This window comes from Hylaeus anthracinus, unplaced genomic scaffold (genome assembly GCF_026225885.1).
Source record: "Hylaeus anthracinus isolate JK02 unplaced genomic scaffold, UHH_iyHylAnth1.0_haploid 12002, whole genome shotgun sequence".
In the NCBI taxonomy this organism is placed as follows: domain Eukaryota; kingdom Metazoa; phylum Arthropoda; class Insecta; order Hymenoptera; family Colletidae; genus Hylaeus; species Hylaeus anthracinus.
The window spans coordinates 5,480,607-5,486,606 of record NW_026534349.1 but is presented as its reverse complement, the minus strand read 5'-3'; the positions used below and the strand labels follow the sequence as shown (position 1 = coordinate 5,486,606).

General features: G+C 43.2%; 1 protein-coding gene across 1 annotated transcript in view; it reads left to right on the top strand.

Annotated features, from left to right (window-relative positions):
* The first annotated feature begins 288 nt into the window (after positions 1 to 288).
* The window catches only part of LOC128891996 (dual specificity protein phosphatase CDC14C-like), a 23,876-nt gene continuing 18,164 nt past the window's right edge, over positions 289 to 6,000 (top strand). Inside the window, exon 1 of the mRNA XM_054152021.1 lies at positions 289 to 1,135. The gene's annotated coding sequence lies outside the window, so the exon portion shown is untranslated. The remainder of the gene's footprint in view (positions 1,136 to 6,000) is intronic.

Below are 6,000 nucleotides of genomic sequence, written 5' to 3'. Positions count from 1 at the left end.
TTCAAATTTCTCTGTCAACTATCTTTAAATACGCAATCTAATGCTCGCGTAGAGAATCGCGGTAGAGGAAACGACCAAATCTTACATCGCATAAACCCCAACAAGCGTTCGTTTTCGATTCTTCCTCGCAGTTCAGCCATTGCCATCCGTTTATTTTGATATTCCAAATCGTAGTCGTTCCCTCGCGATAATAATGGAAGAAAATAAAGGAACGAGGGGGAGAACGGAAGGTGTAAGCGTGGCTGGTGCGTTCTAGAGCAGCTTTAATCGCGCTTCGCGGTCCGCAGGTGCATCGTTTCGCGAAGGTAAGCGCGAGCGCGAAAGATGAGAGAAAAATACGTGCGTGCGTCTCGGGCGAGCGTGGATCGCGGAGAGAAAAAGAAAAAAAGGAAACTGTATAAGAAACGCTTCCGGATGCGGACACTCTAATCTCGATCAATTCTCGCGGCTAGATAACGAACGTAAGAGCTCTGACGTTCGTGTGCACGCTGAGAAGCCGATTCGAGAGATTGCTATGGAAATCCTGGCTTCTTTCGCTGCCAGTGTGATTCAGTTGACGGGACGAATCGAGTTACTGAGAGAATAATAAGGTTTTCCTTTTAGGGAAGGAGGAAGGAGGGTAGAGAAATTAGAATTAATTTTCTTCGTTAAAATTTCTTGCAGTGAGATGAGATCGTAGTTTGAGGTGGTGAAGTGTAATTAAAATAACAAATTGGCGACGTTCTAGATGAAGGGATTGGAAACGTTGAATAAAAATTTGTATAGAGCAACGAGACGAAAATCTCGTCGAGTATACCAGTGTTTCCCAATCTAGAAGTGTGACCTACAACAGAGAGGAGCCTAGAAGCTTATCAACTGAGTATATTTACCTTCCATCGTCTCAAGTATACCGCTCACTTGGCTTAACAAGTCCCTGAGTTTAAATTTTCATTCAACAAAAAGCGTTCATGGTCGTCGAGATTTAAAAGAGGTTCAAATCTCCTCGCTCCTGTTGCATCGAATGTTAATTAACGAGAGTGTATATCGACGCTGCTCTCCGTCGCTTCGGAGGAAATTGAGAATATAGAAAGTAACCGAGGGAGAAGAATCGACGCACTGTTGCGGCTGGGAACTATAGTCGGGCTGTGAAGCAGAGGTAGGAAACTTGTCTTTTGTCAGCAGCATTTCGAGTTCAATGTTCTCGAATACCATCATCGCGCGGTATAGGTTTCGGTTCATAATTCATGCTATACCTCGGCTCGTGGAACACCATTATTATTGTTATTTTCATTCGATACACTCTAAACAACACTTACGCATTAATATTCGTAGTCTTCTATTATTACACGATAAACCTAAATCGATTATATAATCGTTATAGTTAATTATAATTTGCTCTGATCTAGCTGGCAAACTAGAAATTACTACCTGCAAGGGAAGTCATTTACGAGTTAATCAAATAATTAAGCACTCGAAGGCTTGATTTCGTCAACTGTTCAAGTTGAACTACTATTATAATTTTTTGTTTGAAATACTTTCAAAGTAATGGGAGGTTCCTAACCAAATTTTGAAGGAAATCGGAACGATTCATTCGAGCTGATATCGAAAGATTTCCACGCGACATCGGTACCACGCGCTGGATATCTTCCGGCGCGAACGTTATGCTTCTCGTTTATCAACTGCCTTTTGTGATACGCGATCTGCTATATTCGCAACGGTGTCATCGAAGCGAGTTGTCGTCGCTATAATACGAGAACGCTTCTGAGAAAACGGATGCGGCGCTAATATTTCTCAGCCACGTGTAACACGCAACGCGATCGCTCGAAAAATCGTCGACTCGACGACATTGTTTCCAGATCCACGACAGAGACGTTTCCAGTTCGAAAAGACTACCGGTATAATCAATCCTGACACTTCGTTCATCGTAAAGTCCGTAAAGCGAATTAAACTACACTTCCGTCGATTTTTATAATTATTTTCAACGGATGCAAACTTTAAACAACACTTGCGAGTTGACTCATACATATCTTATACTATTGCGCGATAAATCTAAATCGATTATGTAACGTTATAAAAATTAGCGAAGCGAAGTTTAATTTACTTTACGAATTTACATGCGTTCATTTCGAGGAATAAAAGAAAGATCAACGTTCGAAGCCAACGCCAGCCGTACGTGGACTCCGTTTCCGATCGCCGTAAAGGAAACGCGTCTCTTGTATTCATTAACGTTTCGAGAAGACTCCGTTGGGCCCGCTGATGAGTTTTTAGGATGTGCGCAAACTCGATGAATAATTCACAAGCGTGACCAGCGCAGGTGAAGAGGTCAGCAATCAAGGGTCATTCGCGCGCATAATGCGACCGTTTATACATTCGATCTCGAAACAGTATCAACCGAATACATACGATGCATTTTAGTTCCAACGGTTCTAATCGACTGTATATATAAGAAAAAAGCCTTTTCTCTGCAATTACACCTCGCAGCTCCAAAAGTTTCACCAAATCACAGTCTCTAAAAAGCAATCGCGATCTGTCGATTCCTCTAGAGTCTAGACGATCCGCTTGCAACAACCGCGAGTACCGGCAATTTCTGCTGGACAGTCTCGTGGGTGAAATTAAAACGTGAAAGCGGCTCGTCCTTTTTGTTTTTATCAAAGTCGGTGCTCCGTCCGCGCGGCAGGTCGGTAAATTACGTCGAAAGCTGCAGGTAAAAGAGTACACACCGCGAACAGATGCTAACACGCGGCTCGGTTTACGTACGGGTTATCGAACGTACATATTTATGAGAGCAACCCGTGCCATCACTTTCGTCGATATTTCACGGACGCTTCCCGAACATTTCACGAAACGCGAACCGCAGCTATTGAAAAGGTTATTTCGCGTAACATCGCGCATTAACTAATTTATGGGTGGCGAGAGGGGCAATTACTCGAATGTCGTTCGTTATCGTTTGACGTTTATTGCGAGTTGGTCGACTGCCTTTCGAGAAAAGGTGCGGGACGAGAGGGAAATCGTGAGTCGATGGTGTGTGTATGGTGCGGCAGATCGAGGGAACAATGTGGCGTGAAGTGGAGATGAAAGATGTTTTATCGTATAACTTCCCATTTTTATATACTATTCTTACTGATTTAGAGGCAAAAGCCCTCTTATGCCGTGAAAAATTGGAGGCATGGCGTGGAGACACGATGTGGCGTGAACCAGAGGTGGAAGAAGATTTATTAGGACAGTGGATATCAAGTAGAAATACTCCGGAGTGATTAGGAAAATTTAATTTGCGTCCTTCCTCCTCTATAAATTCTCTTTCCTACTGATTTAGAAGCTCAAATCCTTTAAGGCGTCAAATATCGAGGACCTGGTGTAAGGAAGCTCAATGTAGCACGAATTAAAAATAGGAGCTTTATTAGAATAACAGGTACGAGCACCTTGGAGTGATTTGGAAAATTTAATTTGTGTTCTTTTGAATTTTATATACGTATCAATATCTGTAATGTGTGGTATGAATAAAGTAGGTTGCTGTGGTAAATGAAAAGGTTTACTCGAATTAATTATGATCCGAATAATTTGGATTGAAAGTGTGCGTGCAAAATAATGACATTGAGGTGGAGACGTGTACTTACATGACACGAAGACATGAAGATAATAAATTGCGAAGCGGTGAGTATGTTGTATAATTAGCAAGAATGTACAGCGAGAGTTGCGATTACTGGTGTTAGAAACATCCCTCGAGGGATTAGAAAAAGGGCTTGGACAGCTTGAGGCGTCGAGAGAATGTAACTCCACGCGACAACGAATACATTTTAAAAAATCCTTCTTTAATTCGGTGTTTCTATAACTCACTAGCTTAGAAATGGCCTGCTCGAGCACCTTAGAAGCTACATAACAAACTTCAGCAACATCACTTATCTACGAGACTGAACTGTCGTTAAACCAAATCGATTAGAACAGAAACCTGCGATAAGCAATACAGAGAGCTCTAATTGTTGAATCGTGTCGCGTGTCTGTCCAAAGAATCACAAGTTGTAGCTATTATCTATCGAGGCAGATAATCTGAACAATTAAGGAAGCCGAGTCTTAAAAACTGAATATCGAAGTTGCGCGTGGAAAATAGAAATATTCGATACATAAAATTATTCAACTTGCCACGCAATACCTTGCCTCGTAAAAGATGATGGAACGCGTGCTCCTAAGACACTGTCCTTCATTTCCATTATTCTGTCAATAAAAAATGTTATTTATTATTTATATTTACCTACGCATACTAACTCTAAGATTCCAACAAGTACCGTACTAAAGTCAGTGCAACCTTCAATTCAACAACAAAAATGATTAGTTAACGTTAGTTAACTAACGTTTGAATAATACCTAGCATCTACTATGTCTTCTAAAATCTCTCATTTCTAATTTCTCTTACAACTATCTATCCATACAACCTTCTAAGTTCGAAGAGCCAATCAGCAATAGTCAACCTACACCTTCGAGCAAATTTTCAAGAAAACCAGATGGGATGTCCGAGTCCCAAGGAGCCAGATCCATCCAGAAATCGTGGTACCGCGGATCGAGCTGGGACCTAGAGGATTTTCGCGAGGCACGTCGAGGAACGCGCGATTCGCAGATGCGTTTCTCGTCCAGATGTATCCACGTCCGTCGAGATACGCGCGCATTACCCGCACACACGTGCGCCACGGTGTGTAGGTCCACCTGAGCGAGCACGGAGGAGAAGGTGTCTCACATGGGTGCCTCTGTTCCCTGCAACACGAGTCCCACAGATGGGGGAGACATCCGGGCAGCTGACGTTCAAATGAAACTGACTGACTGACTTCGGCTTAACCGACTCCACATCCTCCTTCGATTAAGGAGAACTACGTCCGGAGAAGTTGGAGAACGGAGGATGGGGACTTTATATTCCATCAAATTGTTTTCCCTGCCTCTAGAACCCGCCCCCTCTGGCCCCCTCGTCACGGCGTACCCGCTCCTTTGTCTCACCCTCTATCGTCCTCGACCCGAAGAAACGATCGAAGAGAGTTTAAAATTAGCGAAGGGAAGAACCAAGAGATAATTCCCGAAGAGCTACCGCTTAAACGTGGAATCAAGCACGAATACACATGCATATTTATTCACCGGAGTCCTTCCGATAGGGAGGAAAAGATCTCGATGATTCTTGGAAGATCGCCGGCGGATCGGTAGATGGAATCTCTCCTTTTCGGGAACCGTGGCCGTACGAGGACGGAGCGGAATTTAAACGTGTCAGGGCGTGAGAAGCGCGTAGAAAGTGAATCGTGAGAAGTAAGCGTGACGAGTCGTGGAAATACTACTAGGCTCTCTGTTATTTTCGTCTGGAACAAATGGAGCGATGCCATCTGTATAGGCAATTTTGCGTTTGGGACGATCCGTCTGGAGGGGATTTAAAATAAAGGTCGTGCTGCGATTTTATCCGTGAGATGATCGTTCGGGGAGGAAAGTACTTTGTGTCTTCCTACGAAAATTGAAATATTTCTCTCGAGTGGAGATTGACTAACGCGAAATTAAATATGTTACTCGACCAGGTCCTCTTCAGGGAAACTTCTAAATTGTTGTAAAGCCTGATGTGATATTACCTTCGAAATGATCTTCCCATGAAAAATACAAATGTTCTACGTTTGGTAAATTTCTGGGAAAGTTTGGGAAACTTCTAAATTGTTGCAAAGTAACAGGGTAATTTTAATTTCCGTGCTTCCTTTTCGTTCAAAAATTATTCCTCTCCCCTCGAGTGGATCCCATCCTTGTATCACCTTGATCACTCGAAGAGAATTCCTCGGGTCCAAGGGGATCGTCTTTGATCCCAGGAGGTATCGAGTTTTCGCGCGTAGCTTCCACGAAATCGAGGAGGAATTTAAACGTGCCAGAATCACGGAGACCGAGGATGATTTATCAAGGAAGGTTTCCATCGATCTCTCGCAGCCGAGACTGTCAAAATGTGCTGGTATCAGCACGGCCTCGATAAGATTGCGTGATATACGCAGAGGCATGCAAACTTGCCACGCAATA